Genomic DNA, 19772 nt, shown 5'->3' with positions numbered 1-19772 from the left:
TTGTTTAATTCAACCATGAGAAAAATTAATCCTTTCATAAATGGCTGGTTTTCTGGATGACATTTTCTGCTGCTGTACCATTCCTTTTATTTGTTGTTGGAAAAAGAGGTTAAAAATGTTTTTAATTAAAAGTTTCAATCTTTCTTTACCTTCTCTAAAAATATACTCTGGAAGAATACTATTTTAATAGGGAGAAATATTTAGCCCAATAAAGCTAAACTATGACTGAGTCTAATCAGGAAATGAAATAATCAGGATCAGACATCTGAAAGAGCCACAAGCGTTCCTGTATGGATGCTCACAAGAAATTCATACTGAGATCCACAGCTATGGAGTGGGTAGTGAGGAGTCTCAGTAATAAACTGACAGGTTGGGTATTCGCTACGAGCAAGGCACAGGGCTGGTTCTAGAAACACAAGAAGAGGTTATCACCTTCAAGAAGCTTTTGTCTGATTGCAGAGATAAAACCCATGAAAAGTAGTTGATATACAAAAAATAAAGAACTGTTCAATGGAAACGATGCCATAGAGCTGTACATACTTACCTTCCAGATAATGTACAGGTTTAGTGCATTATCCGGAGGAGGGAGAGATGATTATGGAAAGGCCTCGAGATGAAACTTGAGTTGGGTTTTTCAGGGTGGGTAAGACTTGGATTGACTTAGAAGGGCTTTGGGCATTACAGGAGGAAATCACAAAATAATAGAGCTTAAAGTGGACAAGGATCTTTCAGGATCACGTAACCTGGCCTGTGCGTGAATCCCACCAGTGAGTCACCGCCTTCACAGGTAAGCTGCTCTATTTTTGTTCAGCATTACTCATCAGAAAGTTCTTTTGTTTGGTCTTCAGGTGAAATCTGTATCTCTTCCCCATGCCAACCCCTTAACTTCCATTCGAGTCCTTTCTTTGCAGAGAAATTAGATTTCCTCTTCCATATGTGACCCCTCGAGGTATTTGAAGAGGACTATTTTATGCCCCCTTAAGTCTTCTTTTTTTCCCTAGTTTTTTCAGCTGTTCCTCAGTTTTCATCATTTCCAGACATTTTGCCATCCTGGTCACTTTTCTGTCCACATCTCAAGACCCTGCCTTCACCAGTACATCTTTCTCCTGTGAAGCACAGGTCTGGGCACTCAACTGTTGAAAACCTTCTGCAGCTCTCCAGTGCCCACAGAATACGTGCAGGCTCCCGGTTTACTCAGCAGCTGTGACAGAGTTCCCCACTGGGAACAAAAATATTTGCACCATGTCTCCTCCTCTGTGAAATTCCACTTTAACCAGAAGACACAGCACAACTGTGATGCAGCGTCTAATGTGTCCCCATCTCCACTTTTCCTGGGAGTGGATTTGGCTAAGCCAGGCCAAGGTTCTTGGTGGGGGAGGGAGAGGAAGGGAAGTGGGGTTTTGTGGTTGTGCTACTTTTCCTTTGGTGAGGGAGCAAGGCCATTGTCGAGTTGTGTTGTCCTGGCCGCCGTGTGGTGCCTTCCAGGGATGCCAAGACTGACATGCAATTCCCAGGCCTCCCTCCTGCTCTGGCCTCAGCTCAGTGCTGTGTCTTGCCCCCGGCTGCCACAGCTTTGACCAAGGCAGAACCGCCACCACCCGTATCCTGAGTGTGAGCTCGTGAGAGCCCTTGGGCCCTGATGTAACACAAATGCTATGCTGGCTGAGTTTCTGATTTTCACCACTCCCTGAGGCTTACAGGATCTTCGGCGGCATTTAGACTGGCTGGGAAAATAGGTTAGTTCCCAGAAAGACAGATGACCGAGGCCTGCAGAATCCGTCCTTAACACTGTATAGATTAACTTTCATTAGCTTCTGTTTGCTGGTCTCGCTCTGTCTCATAATGACTTGAGCTGTTCTAGTCCAACTCAGCACACTTACTGCAGCATTCTGAAAGGAACACTGTCTATAAACTCAAGGAAGAAGAGGAGATTGTACTGAGAAAACTCAGAATGACTTCTTGTTTTTCTTCTGTGTCATTTTAAAGTTGGCAGACTGGTTTCTCTGCAGAGCCCTTATTCCATTCTGATATTTCTCATATTTAGTTGTTGATTTCCTGTAAGCTCCATGAGAGCTTCCAGCACTGTATTTTAATTCTCTGCGTAGCACTTCTCACTTCCTGATATTTCTATTTGTTGATTGTTGTAAGCTTCGTGAGAGGAGAAACATTGTCATTGTTTTTTACCCTGTCCCTAGCATCTAGCACATGGTAGACACGCAGAGAATATTTGTGCAATGAACGTTACATCATGCTTGGTGTAAAACGCATTCTTCTCCATACTTTGGAGTGGGAGTGGCCTTATGAGCCTTGTTGGGTTTTAGCAAAAAGAGAAACATTTCCAGAATTAGTGCTATCTGAAAGACACCTCCTCCTGGTTACTCAGTAGTCCCTTATGGTTGCTCCCAGGGTCCCGCCACCAAGGGTCATCTGCCCACCCCACTCCTGGAATTTTCTGGAATAAAAAGCTGCCTGCTGCATTATTTTTCCCTGGGTTTTTGCTCTCTGAGTATTTTTTGCCCATTTATATGTGGCCTGAACAGATTGAGCTGAGTACCCTGTTCACCGTATGACAAATATTTTGCTCCCAGTCTTGTTTATTACTCCCTTATCTCCCTGAACAACTGGAAAACTGCCTCTTTATTTCATGAGAGGTCACAGCGTTCAAGTCCAGGAATTGAACTTCAGATAGTTAGACATTTCTATCTGCGTCTTTACCAAACATACTGTTTTCTTTGGAAGGTCTTCCTTCCTTACTCTCTTTTTACCTCCTTCCCTCCCTCCCTCGTTCTCCCATCCTCTCCTTCTCCCTCGCTTCTTTTCTTTGACAGGCATTTGTTGAATACCTGTGACGGGCCAAGTCCTGTGCTAAGTTCTGGGGATACCATGGTCAATAAGACAGGTGGGATGCCTGCCCTCTCAGAGCTTATGATCGTGAGTGTTTATTAGAGATGCCCCCCCAACACACACACGTATCATGCTTCAGTTGAAGGGTTAAGTTCTATTTTAACAAATATCATTCTGATGTGGAGACTGAGTTGTGGAATCAAACCAGGCTCGGGCTGACATCCTGGGTCTTCCGTTTACTTCCTGGGTGACCTTGGGCAGGTGACTCAATCTCTTAAGCCTTCAGCTTCCTCACTGGGGAGAACACTGGCATCCACCTTACAGGATTTGTGGGAAGATGAAATACATATAGTTGAGGTAAAGCACTTAAGACAGGACCTGACTCTTAATAAACGTTGAGAGTGAGTTGAGGATGCTGATAACAGCTGAGAGCCTGGATGGAGCGTTCGGGAACAGTTTGGCTATGATACACATGCTCTTAATCTCCTGTTGCTTGATGGAAGGATAAGAGGATCTATTAAAATTAACAGAAAGGAAAAAGAACTAAAGATCTTTGGGATACATATGAGTACAGTAATCATATTTTCTGAACTCAAAAAATCAGCCCGTGTAGTCTAACAACATGCATATGTGCTTCTCCAGGGAGTGGGCAGCGTGTTTGCATCTGGGCCACTGGTCACTGTGTATATGACCACACATCTCCTGTAACAAAAAAGCTATTGAGAGAAGACAAGGAGCTTGCTGGGGAGGGGGTGCAGAGCAGAGAGAGAAGGAAGAGAGATGACAAAGCCCCTGGGCTTTCTCATTTCCTGCTCTGTTTACCATGACTTGCTTATAGCTTTTATGGCTTTCTCTTTAAATAATTGAAGAGCATCTTAAGTACCAGGCCCTTCCATAAATCACACCAAAGTGAGTAATATGTCCTATTGCCCTATGCTGAACTAGGATGGAAATCCTGTGTGTCGCACTCTGAGAGGACCGCTGTGTGTCATAAAGAGGGAGTTCATTGCCAAATGGGAGGGCAGGTGTCTGTGTGTGCTGGAGCCAGGCTCTGCCCGAGAGAAGACCCCAGAAACCCTCAGGGCAGAGAGAACACACCTGAAAGGACATGGGGTTGCCTGTGAGTATTCACATCTGTTTGAAATAGTTACAGAGCAGTTAAGTGTCTAAGGGGCCATGTTGAAATCCCCTCGTTAGCACCAAGTGTCTTGCTTGAAAAATTCAGCTTATTTGAAAACTAGTTTCTTGTTTTAGTGCCTTTTAAGCAATTTGAGCACTTAGAATGACTCTTGGGAAACTTAACAACAATTCCAAAAAAAATACCCTAAAGGAAAGAAAAATGTCTCCCAATTCTCTTAGAATACTTTTTATTTTCCAGCAGAGGTATCTAAACATAGTAGGGTGTGAATATTGAATAAAAATAGTTTAGGACAAAAATAGGAAACAGAGACTTGTTCTCCTGGTGTGAAAACACATGTAACAATCACAATGTTTTTCTTTTTTTCCACTTTAACCATTTCTGAAAAATGTTTCATGCTGGGCAAAGAGTTGTTTCTCCTTCTCTCCGTCTTCTAATTCCCTTCCTCAGTTTTTTTCAAAGGATTTACATTTCTGTGTGTCTTTGTTTCTTCTTTAAATTTAAATTTCCATTAGGAAAAGATGCAGAAAAGACCGTAGTGAGATGAAGTGAGTCCACGTAAACCTGCTATTTCCTCCAGGGTCAGCCTGCCCTCCCCTGACTTCCAGCGCTCCCACCATGCCCAGCCCCCTCCCCACACTTCGCCTTGTGCACTCTTAGCATTGGTATTTCTCCTATGTAGCCCTTATCACAGTAGTAATTTAAGAATAAATTTCATAATTTGTGTTTTAGTATGTCCCTCCTTTGCTAGGCTGTAATCTCCATGAGGGAGGAGAGGAGACGTTCTGTTTACCTTGGTATACTCGGGGCCTGGTCCCAAGCCTGGGCTCGGTTTATGCTGTCCAAGGAATCAGCCTCAAAATACTTGTAAACAATCAAATAAATAAATTGCCAATAAGGTCTCAAAAAATCCATGTGTGAGATTTATTTTGTTTATAACTTTAAATTTTTTTTATTTTTTATTTTTTGGTGAGGAAGATGGTCCCTAGCTAACATCTGTGCCAGTCCTTCTCTATTTTGTATGTGGGATGCTGCCACAGCATGGCTTGATGAGTGGTGCATAGGTCCGCACCCACGATCTGAACCCATGAACCCCAGGCTGCCAAAGTGGAGTGTGCAAATTTAACCACTATGCCACTGGGCCAGCCCCAGCTTTGAATTCTTGAGTCACGGCATACATCAAATGCTACAACTAAGTCGGATGTGAACATTCGAGTTTCTGAACATATGAACTGATTTCAAATAAATTACCTTCTCATCCTTGTGTGAGATAGAGAAGTGTGGATAGTTTTACTAACTTGGAACTAGCATAAGGAGAGTAAGTCATTGGTGGATGGGTCCCCAAGCCCTGGTCTGTCATGAGAGCAGTCAAAGAGAAGTGCTTGTGTACCAGTCAGGGTCCCAGCAGGAAGTGGAAGGCACTCTTGAACTGGCAATATGAGAATTTAACAAAATCATGACTTACTAAAGTGAGGGTAGGGTTTATAGAAACTATTGATGGTGCAGTACCCCAGGGAGTACAGCTGGGAGCCTTTACTCCCTCAGTCCTGAGACGTCAGGGGATGGAGAGTTACCAGAACCCATAGAGGGCAGCTGTAAGGAGACAGCCACCTGACAGGAGCTGTGCCCTTTGCCAAAGAGCACAGCCAACCCATAGCATCTGGGCAGAGAGGAAGCTGAGGGAATACAAACAGCACCCTCCCTCTTCTCCTACCTCCTAACGTCCTGCCAGTGCCTTCTGTTGGTACAACTCAACCAGAAGTGAGGGGATAAGGGAAGCTATCGATTTAGTCCATAAAGGTCGGCTATGCAGGGCCCAGAGCAGAGTGGTGCAGGTTCGAGGGTGAATGTGAGGTGCAAAGAGAAGACGTAAAGTAAAAGAAGATAGAAGACACAGCTTGCATCCTCTTCGCTGAAACCCATCAGAGGATGCAGAAAGCCTAGAAAATGTGAAAATTCCATAATGAAATGAGGACACTTATGTGAAGGCCTCGGAGGGTCCACCTGGGCACTGTTCCATTGAGGAGAGTGTTATAGCCAACGTCATGGAGCTGCTCGGTGGCAGCAGCTAACCTTAAATCCTAGAGGTCTCACTAATTGGTTATTTGTCCAGAAAGTATTTGCAAGCACCTCAACGTGTTGGGCATGACAGCCTTGTAAGGGAGATTTTTGGTGCCCTCATTTTTCAATAGTGCAAGACTATGTCTGCAGGCATCCTTCAGAGCAGCTACTCAGGTGAGGTCTCCAGACCAGCAGCAGGAGCAGCACCTGGGAGCTGGTTAGAAATGCAAATCCATGACCACACCCTGTCCTTTGGAATCAGCATCTCTGAGGTTGGGGTTTAGAAACCTGTGTTTTAACAGCTCTCCAGGTGATTCCTCTACAGGCTTAAGCTTGAGAAGCTTTAGCAGATGTTACAAAGTTTTAGAATATGAAGAAATAAGTTCAGGGCTATATGTAATACACACACACACGCACGCACACACACACACTATTGTAGTTCACACAATTTTATCTTAATCTTGGTGTGTTTTTAAATAGTCCTGTGAAAAAGAAAATTGGATTAAAGAAGTAGCTTTTAGTGTTTAGCTGATACCCTTCAGAGCCAATGGGGTCACTGGGCCAATCCACTCAACTAAAATAATAGATTTATTTTTATAATTTCATTCGAACATAGGGTTCTAAGACTTAAGAAGCATTTGAAAACCTCTGTTTGAGATGATCTAAATTCCCTCTTCTTCGAATGTTCTATGGTGCTGTGTATACGTGTCAGTTGCATTGATTCAGTATGTATGGAATCTATATTTGTAGCTTACATAGTTGTGTTTTGTTTCATTTTAAAATATTAGCACTGACTTATGATCATAGGTGCTGTTTTTCCATTTCCTGTCTTTTGTAGTGTAGCTAAAGACGTGTGCCCATGAACCTTTCTACCCTGAATGCATGTGCGATTTCCAGAATGGTGGTTACTCCTTGGCAGCTTGTCTTTTGTTGTTTATCTCTTATTGCTGTTTTGAACATAAAGAATTTTAGAAAGTGTCATTGCATTTCTGCTTGCATCAAGTCTTGTGTCTGAGTTGTCCATGTAAGCATTAGGCTGTTAAATATTTAAAAATGGACAGGGGTATGGTTCAGCACACAGGCTCAGAGTTGTTCTAATCCTGGTTCTGTATTTGGCTTACAAATCCAAAAGCTCATGCAATTGCCCATCATTTCTGTGCTTGCATTTTCTTATTTGTCATAAAGCCTTAATAATACGTTGCTTGCCTATGTTACATGTGGTGGCTCCAGAATTTCTACATAGAAGAGGGTTGGGGGCAGTAACCTTGCTGCTGGGGATGGGGGGTGGGATAGAAGGTAAATTTACTTGAAGGTAAATTTGCAAAGCAAGCACACACTGGGTTTTTTTTGGTTTGAATATCAAAATTCATAGTTAGAAAAGTCTTCCAAAGATGCTTTATGTACACTATATGGAAAAGCACTAAAATGGCAATTAATTATCATCAAAGAATAGTCTTTAAAAAATTTTTTGCATTGGCTTTTGGGGAGAAATTATTGGGGTGGGAAGGACTAAAGTTCTTGTTCCCAGCCACTTCTTGACAGCTCCTGGTGACCCTGGGATACTGTGAAGATAATAAACCAATGAAAGAATTGCTCAAGTGATGGAACAAAGAATTATCAAGCTGGAAGCATTTAGATTTCCTTAAGGTTCTTTAGAGAAGAGGCAGTGTTTGATTCATCTTTGTGTCTTTCCCCAGCTGCTCTGCACCTAGTACAGTGCCTGCCTTTTAGTAGCTGTTAAATAAATACTTGAAGTACAGATAAATGTGTAACTCTGATGTTACCTGGGTCGCCTTGTTCTTTGAAATATATATAAAATGGACTTGAACTCCATCCTAGGTGTTCCAAAATCCTGGAGGCTCTTGGTCTCATGGTCCACTTTTGCCCTGATTTCTGGTTGCTCTTGAGCTCTTGCTCACATGCATGGCTCATCAGTGGCCATTCTCCTCTCTCTGCCCTGTGTGGACCCCCCACGCAGTTCCCAGCCCCCTCTCCTCGGTTTCCCCCAAACAATTCTCATCCATGGGATTTGTGTGCAGTAGATCTCCAACCATTCAGAGATACCAGTTAGGTCATAATAGCACATAGATAATTTAGAGTTAAATCTTAGTTCTGTTCTTAAAAAGCCTCATGAAGAGTGTAACTTCCCATTTCTTAAATATGGGCTGCACATAGTGACTTCCTTTCAAAGGGGTCAGTATGGAAAGGTGGGAGGAAATAACTTTACGTGGGAGAAACCTGACAAACACTACTTCAGCCAGGTGATCAGGGTCAACATCAACGGCTATGAGACATTGATAGTATGCACCCATGATATGATGTGATACATTTTCTCTCTCTGATCATCCTCCCCAAACCCCAGAACCCCAGTCCAATCTTGAGAAAAACATCAGACAAATCCATAGAGGGCCATCCTGACCAGTACTCCTCAAAACTCTCAAGGTCATCAAAAATAAGGAAAGTCTGAGAAACTGTCACAGCCAAGAAGAGCCTAAGGAGACGTAACAACTAAATGTGATAGGGTACCTGGAACATAAAAAGGACGTTAGGCAGAAACCGAAGAAATCTGAATAAACTATGGACTTTAGTTAATAACAATGTATCAATACTGGCTCATTAATTATAACAATGTACCATCCTAGTGTAAGATATTAATAACAGAGGAAACTATATGGGGAGGGGGTGCAGTATATGAAACTCTCTTTACTATTGCCCAATTTTTCCATAAATCTAAACTTGTTGTAATAAGTAAATTCTATCAGTAAAAAAGAAAAGTCCCCTGGTCACATACCTGAAACAGAAGATTTCTCTCTGCCAATTTTCTTCCTTGCCTTCCTGGTCAAGGTGCTGGCTCCAGCACCCTGCCCATGCACATTGCTGCCCATCTCCTCCTCATACCGCTCTTGCTTTGGGCATCTCTAAATACACCTCCCCCACTAATCTCCATTAATTTCTTTCATAGAGAACTTTGGGGGGGGGTGTCTTTGTTTCACTCTAGCTCATCTAGTTGCTCTTGAAAGTATAATTACTGTTTCTTCCCACTGGAAATGAACAAACAAACTGAAAGAGCTGATCGCCAGCCCAGATCCAGCTTACGCTCACAGTTCCTGGGAATCCTGGGACCACAGTCTTTCAGTGGGACCTAGCTCAGGACAGCTAAATTGTACCAAGAGGAGCAATGTACACTGTGGAGTAAAGATTTGCTCTTCTTTCAAGACTATTCATCAATATTGATTACATGGTTTTACCCTGCAAGTTAGCATTGAAATATCTCTAAACTATGTAAGCAGGTTGGGAAAAAATAATTTCTAATGCAGTGTCAGACACTGAAGATACAAAAAAATGTGCTTAGTGATGAACGCTCTGGAGATAAGTTGAGTTCACTGTGTAGCAGATGTCATATTAGCTTTCAAACTTTGTCATTCCTGCAGAATTCTCTTTAGGTTACAAAGTGGGTTCTGATCCATGTTATTCTCATGAAGCCCATCTCACGAAAAAGAAGGGGAAAAAAAGGCAAAGATATTTACTCACGCCTTACTAGAGCTGCTCATAGATTATCTAATTGGATCCCTACAACATTTTGAAGTAGGTATTTTTGTCCCAACTTCAGACCAGGAAGCTGAGGTGAGTGGGCTTGTGTGTGGTGGTGCAGCCCATGAGTGGCCCAGCCAAGTCTGGACCCCAGCACTACCTGACCCAAAAGCCTGCAATCTACTCACATCCTCACGCAGCCCCTCCAGCAGGCCTGCTGCCTGTGTCATTGGAAGCACAAGATTTTGTCCAAGTCCTTGGCATTTGCTTTTATGTGTTGCTAGTGCTTTCCAGAAATAGAAGTTTTAATTTGCAAATGGGTTTTCCTTCTTATCGGCATTATCATCCTCCTCCCTGTCATATACTTCTAGTGAGTCGGTTGATTCCTGCTGGGAATCTTTTAAGAATACATGGAAAGGCCATTTGGGTTGATTCTCTTCCCATCCAAGTCAAGTCTAAGGGCCCAGTGTCCCAGGTGCAGAAGATGGCATGGCTTTCTTCTGACTCATTACATACTTTCCCATGGCTTTGCCAGCTTTCTCATACATGGTAGCTGTAAGATGAGGGGAAGAGGGCCTGGTGAACAGCCAAGTGGAGAAAAATAGAGTCAGAAGGCCAGGTCAGTCCTTCTGGGGCTTCCGTCTTTTATTAGGCCACTTCAGTAAACAACAAAGGCAAGACTTTGGTGCTCACTGTGGGTCCAGTACCACTTTGGACCATCACCTAACCTTTGCAATCCGAGGGAAGGAGTGATTTGCAAAGACAGCAGAAGTTGAAGACCACGATAGACACTGAAGCCTTATGCTTTGTATCTTTAGAATCGTTTAGGGAAATGATGTCAGTGGAGGAGAAATTTAAACAACATTGTAATAGGTACGGTTGATCCAACTTAGTGGGTTTATAGTTTCTTCTGAATTTGTTTAAAAAATCAAGCCTAACAAAGGAAACTATGAACAAAACGAAAAGACAACCCACCAACTAGGAGAAAATATTTGCAAATCATTTATCTGACATGGGGTTATTCTCCAAAATATATAAAAAACTCAACAACAGCAAAAAAATCTGATGAAAAAATGGAAAGAGGATACAAACAGACGTTTTTCCAAACAAGATATACAGATGAACAACAGGTACATGAAAAGATGCTCAACACTGATCATCAGGGAAATGCAAATCAAAACTACACTGAGATATCACCTTACACCTGTTAGAATGGCTATAATTACCAAGACAGAAAACAAATGTTGGAAAGGTTGTGGAGAAAAGGGAACCCTCGTACGCTGTTGTTGGGAATGCAAACTGGTGTAGCCACTATGGAAAACAGTATGGAGATTTCTCAAAAAATTAAAAATAGAAATACCGTACAACCCAGATATCCCACTACTGGGTATTTATCCAAAGAACTTGAAGTCAACAATTCAAAGAGACTTATGCACCCCTATGTTCATTGCAGCATTATTCACAATAGCCAAGACACAGAAGCAACCCAAGTGCCCATCAACTGATGAATGGATAACAAAGATATGGTATATATATATAGAATGGAATACTACTCAACCATAAAAAAAGACAAAATCGTCCCATGTGCAACAACATGTATGGAACTTGAGGATATTATATTAAGTGAAATAACCCAGACAGAGAAAGACAAACAACCGTATGATTTCACTCGTATGTGGAAGATAAACAAATACGTGAACAAAGAGAACAGATTAGTGGTTACCAGAGGAGAAGGGGGTTGGGGATGGGCATAAGGGGTAAAGGGGCACATATGTACAGTGACTGACAAATAATAATGTACAACTGAAATTTCACAATGTTATAAACGATTATGACCTCAATGAAATAAAATAAAATAATCCACACACACAAAAAATCAAGCCTAATACAATAACGGTAGAAGTAGAATTTTGTAATACGGCTTCCTGAGAACAGCCTAGTTTTTGTTAAATCACATATTAAGTTTGAGACCTGAACCTTAACAACAATGTTCAGTAATATACTGCTAGAACATGGTTATTCCAAACAGCTAGAGCTTCACTGGTTGGGGCCACAAACATTCTGCAAAATATTCCAGCTCTTTGAATGGTAGAAATCCCCCTTCCAGGAGAGGGCAGGCATAGCAGCAATGGGAAATTTGCATGGAAAGATTTTGTTATTACAACACTATTACAATGTAATACATAATGCAATTAAAATATCCATGTGGTTGAAAAGAAGTTGGAAGGAAAAGTAGAAATCAGCAGAAGCAGTTTAAACAAATGAACAAACCTCCATAATTTCCTTGTTAGGAGTAAGAAACAAAAGGCATGCAGGAGGTTGTTATTACCTGTACTTTAAGTATCTGGAGAGTACAGGCTGAAATAAGTAGGGACCTGGGCTTGCAAATGGTTTGGGCCAGCTAAACTACCTCCAGAGATCAACCATTGATTAGAAAAATAAAGGTTATAAGAATCAGGTTAGAGGCAAGATGTTTAATGTTTATAGTTTCTTTTTATTTATTTATTTGTTATTATTTTGAGAGCACTTCAGGATTGTGCCTAAGTGGCTAAGCCAAATGATTTGTGCTTTATTATCTATAAACACACACATGTAATTAGGTTTATTCCTGCTTTTTACATTTTCTAGACCTAAAATAAATCTAAGAGCTTGGACGTATTTATTCTACAGAAGGTTGGAAGTCGTAAAGTGTTAGGTCGAATAGCAGCCAGATAGCAGCAGTTTCATATGATTCAATCTATGTGAAAGGGCCTGGTAAATTCTAGATGTGTCACAAAATGTAATGAAACGTCATCCATCATCTGCTGGTAGTTATCAAGGATGAAGTTTCATATTGGAAGAAATTAAAAAGTCCTTCTGAGATTAATCTTGAAACATTCAGCTTTTTTCGCTAGGTAGAAGACATCCTGGGTTCTCTAAGCCAGTGACCACCTAGGAGTCGAGAGACCAGGTTTTACTTATGTCTTTATTAAAAGAGATGATAATTAATTCAATTAATACCTTCTTCCAACCTATGTCCTATAGTCAAGTGAAATAAGTGTTGAAGGGCTTTGAAAAGTTAAAAATTGTCTTGGGTAACATGGTGTTAGCATCATCATTACTAAGTGTTGTGAATTTGACTGAGACCGTTCAGAGAGAGGAGAACGTAATCTTGAGTAAGAGACACTATCCAGACGGCTCCGTCTGTTCTGAGCGGTATATCCACCAGCTAATGCAGGCGGGAGGTTTCTCCCCTTCATGTGGGAATGGGCCTGCAGAGCTTGGTTTAGATAAAAATGGAGACATTATTTGGATGGCACCTTATTTTTCTTAATTAAGAGTATCTTTAGCTTTGTGCTGAGAACAGCAAGGAACAAACGGTTCTGTATGTCACCCGATCTAATGGAGACAGGTGGTGTGCTCAGCTTTTCCCTGGGTACTTTCCTCACGTGCAGAGAACGCGGATGTTGCCAAATTCCAAGGTGGTTTAAATGACTGAGCCGATGGAAGCTCTAACCTGCTTGTCCTCCTGTGAACACGGGAGAATCCAATCACCGTTCATTTGGGATCGTGTTCCAGAGCAACCTGGAGTCCACAGAGACGCTTAGATTGCCTTTGGTTAACAGGTGTTTTTCATCAGACAATGGCACTTTTAAGCAAGCTGCTTCAGGAATATATTCACCAGTTCTCTCTGTTTACATTTTAGGGATTTGCTGAGATTTTATTTGGAGGGGAAAAAAACCACCAAAAGACTTCGAAGAGCACAATGTAGAAAGCACATGCTATTTGGACTAGCATTTTGTTTTTTGTTTTTGTTTTTCCCTTGTTTGTTTGTTTTACATGAAAAAGGTGTGTAGGGTTTGGGGGTGAGTGTAGGGAGTGGGGAAGGAAACTCTGAGCACCGTCCTTGGGTCAGATTACGGTGCATGTATTCTATCACACGTCCGATACACAGTGCGTGTATTAGATCGTGTGTTCTTCACAGCATCCCACGAAACAGGGAGCATCATGACTCCTAGTACAGGTAAAGAGACTGAGCTTCAACAGCAAAGCACTCTAAGCAGTGCCTTGGTCTCAACTACTGACCTCGAAGAGTTGACCTTTGTTACCATGACTTAGTCCTACCTGGTTAAAATTCTAGCATGGAAAAATCTATTTGTCACAAAAACTGTATATTGATTTCCTTGTTGGATCCAGAAAAGTCGCTCTGAGCTACTGGGGGCCTGGTGAAGTGGAACTTAAACGTGTGATTCTTTTTCTTTTGAGCAAGACAAACTGTCCTTTAAGGTCGTTGGCTGTTTCTGTTTCCAGCTTTTGTGATTTCCTCACCTGGGAGCAAAATTCCTTTGTTCTGGGAAGACCCTCTTGAGTAACCCCCTTTAGTTATGTAGATATAAAACAAATACCCACCCACTATTCTGAAAATATAGGAGAGTTTGGTCTTGGAGAAAACAGGAGCTCTGTAGATGGATAGAGGTGGTTATAAGTTCTCCAAAACTCGTTCTTATATGTAATCAAAAGCTTCCAGGGAAGAGTGCTCGTCAGATTTGCAAAAGGCCTTTTAAAGGGCAACTCTCCATATTCTTTTTCCCTTTGAGGATCTAACTTCTTCTCCTGGCCATCTAGACTGAGAATAGTGCAGTGCATGTGTGTGTGTCTGTATAAGTTGCAAGAGCTGTATCAACAAGCAGCTCTAATGCTGGGAATGCAGGCCTGCTTTGGAGGGGAGTGTCCAAGAGAATGAGTCTCTGGGAGACAATCCTCGTCCACAGCTGTCATACCAGCCATGGGGTGGGCCTCAGTTTCCATAACTCATAGTAGAATTGATAAGACCTTAGGCCCTCGGTTTCGGGGCCACTGGATAGTTGTCAGGCTCTGGCGCTGGAGTGCTAGATTCTGTTTTTAGCAGTGTCGGTGTGGGTTGTCTACAGTGGGGGAGAGTGGGGCATTTGAAACAATTGATCCATCTTTCTACCTCCTCCTTTGCAAAAAGATAGTAACCACGTCTGACTGCTTGGATTGAATAGGGGCCCCAGGATTCTTGTCCCATCCAGACAGGGTGGCCCAGGAAGAAAGACTTCCTCATCAGAAGAGGAAGCAATCCTGGAGTCATACTGTTTTCACACAAAAAGGTGGTGAAGAAGTGCTTGGGTTCCCTAATACACATTTTTGGATTCCTTGATCTGGTTTGCTCCCCTCCTCTCGGAGAAATAGGCATTCAGCGCACTTCCTCAGCAGCCGGTATTATGGATTATAACACTGTTCATGGGTCAATTGTGAAGTTTTAAGGTTTTAAGCTCATATCATAGTAAACACTATGTGATCACCAACAGATAGTTCATAAGTGGAAATAATTAGAATTTAGTTTGATCCAAAAATTTTCAGCAGCTGTTTTGAAAGCTCTAGTTCTTTGCCTTCATTAAGCATTGCAACTCCTTGTTATCCTGGACATGTTATATACATGACTGAACACACACATATATTCTATAAAGTTAGGATCATGCAGTATATGCTATTTTGTTTCCTAATTTGTTTTTCCACATAACATTATTTCATGTTATTAATTATTTTTCAACAGTGTGATTTTTTAATGGGTGCATTGTATTCTCTTGTATAAATTTACCATAATTGATTTAAGCAACTTTTAGACACATTAGATATTTCCATTTTCACCATTAAAAAAAGGCTATGTTGAACATCCTTGCATACGAATCTGGACTCCTCTGATTATTCCTTTAAGGTGAACTGCCAAATGTGAAATTTCTGGATTAGAAAGCAATTTTAAGCCCCTTCATACCTATATCGAACAGTTCTAGATGAGAATGCCAGGTTTAGCACATTCTTGTCAACATGGATACTAACCTTTAAAAAAGTTTTACTAACTTGATCTGTAAAGTATGGGTAACTTTTTTGTTTTGATTGCTGTTGAGTCAAACTATCTTATTGTACTGATAATTTGTATTTTGTGAATTGCCTAATCATTTTCTTTGTTTTTCCCATCAGAGTATTTATTTTTCATTATTTTATTATTTGCAAGAGTTCTTTATACTTTAAGGATATTAGCTCTTTGTCACAATCATTGCAAAACTTTCCCAATTTATAAGCTGTTTATTCACATACAAAAGCTTTAATTTTCACATAGTCGAATCTATCAGTTTGCCCTTTGTGATCCATTTCACTTTATTAAATAATAAATGTTAATAATGATGTGAGAATAAGAGCACAGCATTGCTGTTCTTTACAAATAATTCAGGCAACAGAAAATCTTTTTCTAAAAATAAGTGTTTTTACTCTTGACCTACTACTGCTCTTTTATTATGCTTTAGAGGAAATGAGTATTTCTAATACACTTTTTAGGAAATCTTTTGGAAGTACTCTTGTTCAGGTGTTTCCCATTCCATGCCAAAATATTTTCTATTTTTATGAAATATGAAGAATATGTTACCATAGCTATTTTCCTGTGGGACTCCACTTTTCTCTTTTCAGAGTTAGGCAGGTCTTTGGCTGTGCTTATGGATAATTTGGATTTCTGTAAATGTTTAGACATTTAGACAATGTTTTGATGTTTTCATATGGCATTTGTGGCAGAGATTGAATGGCTATTCACCAAGCTTGTGTACTTTTCCTCCTGGCTATATAGCTAAATGTTTCTCAAGCATGTGCTTTTAGTTAGGTGTGGCCTATCAAAGGGTTATGGCCAATGGAATGTGAGCAGAAATGATGTAGACCACTTTCAGACTTGGCCCATAACCAAACCTTTTCTGAGATCCTTCATGCTTTCTCCTTCCATGGTAGCTCTGGAAGCCAAGTATTGAAGTTGGTGGAGCCACAAGATGGAAAGATCCTGGGACCGTGGATCATCATCAGACAGAACCTGGCTTTTGAATTTTTGTGAGGGAGAAATAAACTTCTTTTGGATTAAGGCATTGAAATTTGGTTACAGCACCTAGTATTACCTTAACTAATACTATTCAAGTATTAGTTAGGTTAAGTTAGAGAAAATCTAGATTTGTCACAGTCTGAAATATTGTGTGCAAAGAAAGTAGATTGATATGGGCTGATGTCAACATGTAAGTATACGTCTAGAGGCACGCCATTGCGCTCTGTCCTTCTATCCGTAGATGAGAGGTCTGGAAACTGTAGAAAAGGTACTTAGAAGAGATCCATGATCAATATTTTCATATATTCAAGGTATTTTTGTATGTGATTTAAGAGAGGAGAATTATGACTAGTGACTAGAAATTACAGGAAGGCATATTTTAGCTCATCATAAAGAATTTAAAATAATAGAATGTACTGCTTTGGGAAGACATGAATTCCCATTTGCTTTAAGAGGCTGGTAATTACCTGTCATGGATGCGTTTGGTGGGAAGTAGAATTATAAGACCATTAAGATCCTTTCCATATCTAAGATTCAGTGAGACTACGAACTACTGTAACATATTATTATCACAATCAACTCCCTAGTTGATCTAAATATCTTTCCAAATAGTTTCTCTCTTCCTAGGATTTCAGGGCTGGTAGGAACCCTTACCGGCTGTGTTTGTGATGGCATCATTTGGTTTCACAGTGATGTGGCTTATTGTTCCATCAAGGAACTTTTCTTCTAGGCCCCCTGTTAGGTTTGCTTTCAGTTGCAGATATAAAACTTAGATAGTTACTGACTCATGTAATGGAAAATCCATAACAAATGAGAGTTTAGGGAAGGTTGATCCAGCAACTCAAAGATGTTAACAAAACTCAGATTCTGTCCATCTCTCCATTTGCTATTTGCATTGCCAGTTCTTCCCTGTGGCAGTTCTGTCCCTCATTGTTGGAAGTTAGATGCCAGCAACAACTAGAGTAACATGTTTCCTCAATCATGGCCTCAAGAATTGATGGGTTGCAGGAAACAGAGGTGGAGAATATGGTGCATGTTAAGGAGATCTAGAAAATGAAGTGGGATAAATAGAGTATGAGGAATGCAAAGGAGTTTGAAAAGTAGGAGAAGAATGTTAGATATATGTGCTCAATAATTAATAGGGAAGCTTCTTAGGTTCTGGAGCAGAGGCATGGCATAATGAAAACTGTGTTTAGGAAGTCTAGCCTGATGTTATTTCATTTTGAACAGGTTTGAGTGAGGAGTGGCCATGACTTGGAAAGAGTTTCCTTTTTTGAGGGTCTTCCAGTATTGTGCTGGAGTAGTTCAGAACAGTTTTTAAAAGCCAATTATTAAAGTTTCTGGAATTTAGTTTGACAGTTGTTAAATCATCAGTAGCCTGAAATTGATCATAAAGGAGTATTTACACCATGGAAATTGGCAAATAGTACAAAGCATGGCTTTTTCTCTCCAGAAAGTCAATTTACTAGCACACCACCAGTATTGCTTAACACATCTGATTTTCTTAACGTGCTCCAGGATCAGGAGAAATCCTGCTAAGTAAAAAGGAAAAATAAATTCTAAGAACGAAATAATATCACAAAAAGACCTCATGGGGTTAGTGATCAGTTATTGCTCTATTACAAACAAACCTAGTAATCTATTCTCCTTCCTCCCAAATGATTAGGGACTGATCGGGAATAAGTTTATTTCATTTGAAATAAATATCTCAAAGATTTTATTTTAACTTAATGCTTCTCAAACTTTTTAGTGTGTACTATTAATTACTGGGGATCCTGTAAATGTAAATTCTGATTCAGTAAGTCTGGAGAAGTGTCTAAGATTTTGTGTTTCCAGCAAACTTGAAGATGATGCCATCGCTGCTGGTGTGGGGACTTTGAGTAGCAAGGCTTCCACCCTTAATTTTTGTAATCTGCTGCAGGAGAAAGGGTGAAGGTGAGACTGTTATTATACAACAGAAGTATTAGATCAGAGGGGTCCTTTCTCCTGGTGACATTTTGCAATGATGATAAGGAACCACCCTTTTTACGTCTGGCCCTGCTGGGGAAACTGACTTTGGTTAAGTTATTAAATGGAAGGAGATTTTCCAGGTACTCACCAGGGAAGCAGACTGTTGGAAGCACTAAAGGTGATTTGATTGAAGCTCGTTATCCAACAGACTGGCAGCCAAATTGGCTTGATTGGCGCAAGCAAATCAAGAAATGAGAGCAAGCTGAATGGAAAGTGATGTTTATCACTTTTCTTTTGTGTTTATTTTATTTTGTAGGTAGATCATATGTTCTGTTGGACTATCAAGGTGAAAAGATGAATACAGGCTCCCAACTTGAGTTTGGCAGACTCTGCTGTGACACAGCTTTGTCCATGAGACACATTGCTTTGTTTTTAACCTTGTTGCCCAGGAATGATTTCTCAAGGTGGGGTGATTGCTAAGCCACTGAGTTCAGTGTCACTCAGGAGAGTGTCATGGCCTTTTGTGTGGGTAGTGTAGGCTTCTGCATCTTTCTTGGAAGTAAAAAAATAAATGAGCCACAGTTTGGTTCTCTGCTTTAATAGTGTTTCTAGGAACCTTCTCTTCAGAGATAAACTGATGTCTCCAGGACTATAGATTTCCATCCAGGGTCCGGAAATTCCACTAAGAATATCTGGGTGAAATACCAATCTTTGCTGATCTTTTTGAAATTTTCCTGGGTTCTGTTTTGACAAATCTCTCACTATGGCCCAGGCCAAATGACTGTTATGCTAAAGTCAGCCTCTGTTTTGTGTCTGGAAATTAGGGAAGGGGAAAGAGTAGAGGTGCAGTGGAAAATGCAAGAAATCTGTGAAGTTGCCTGGAAACCCCTTGTAAACTTGAGCTAAAAGTATAGTTAGCAAATGGAAACTGGAATACCCAAGCAATGCCACAATTAGCCTTTTTGAGATGCTGCTAAGGCAACAGTAGTTCAGTTTTACCAACGAAGAATTAACTTACCATTGGGCAAGGCTGGAAACTTTGACTGTGAGATACGTAAAACCATTGAACTTTAATCCTGGAAGAGACCTCAGAGATGCTCCAGCCCACCCTGTGGAGTTTATAGATGAGAAACTAAGGCTCAGAGAATTTATGGCTTCCCAAAGTCACCCTGCTAGCTGGAGAAAGAGCCAAAACTAGAACTCAGGTATCCTGATTATTTTAAATTATGCTACAGATTGTTGATTTGCTATGTACCAAGTCTATGCTAAATATTTTACTTTTATCTCATTTAATACTCATAAAACTACATAAAATAACTACCATTCATTCAATTATTTATGTCATTCATATTTATTACACACCTACTATGTTCCAGCCACTGTCCTAGG

The 19772-nt window shown here is 40.7% G+C and overlaps 1 protein-coding gene across 11 annotated transcripts in view; it reads left to right on the top strand.

The window, feature by feature from the left end:
- Positions 1–19772, top strand: part of NCALD (neurocalcin delta) — a 446704-nt gene that overhangs the window by 205589 nt on the left and 221343 nt on the right. The window contains exon 1 of one of the 11 annotated variants that reach the window (XM_070481420.1): positions 690–787. The exons of the other annotated variants lie outside the window; for them this stretch is intronic. The gene's annotated coding sequence lies outside the window, so the exon portion shown is untranslated. Of the gene's footprint in view, positions 1–689; positions 788–19772 lie in introns of those variants that run through there. 11 annotated transcript variants of the gene reach the window in all.

Source organism: Equus asinus, chromosome 12, assembly GCF_041296235.1.
Source record: "Equus asinus isolate D_3611 breed Donkey chromosome 12, EquAss-T2T_v2, whole genome shotgun sequence".
Lineage (NCBI taxonomy): Eukaryota > Metazoa > Chordata > Mammalia > Perissodactyla > Equidae > Equus > Equus asinus.
This window is presented reverse-complemented; position numbering and strand designations above follow the sequence as displayed.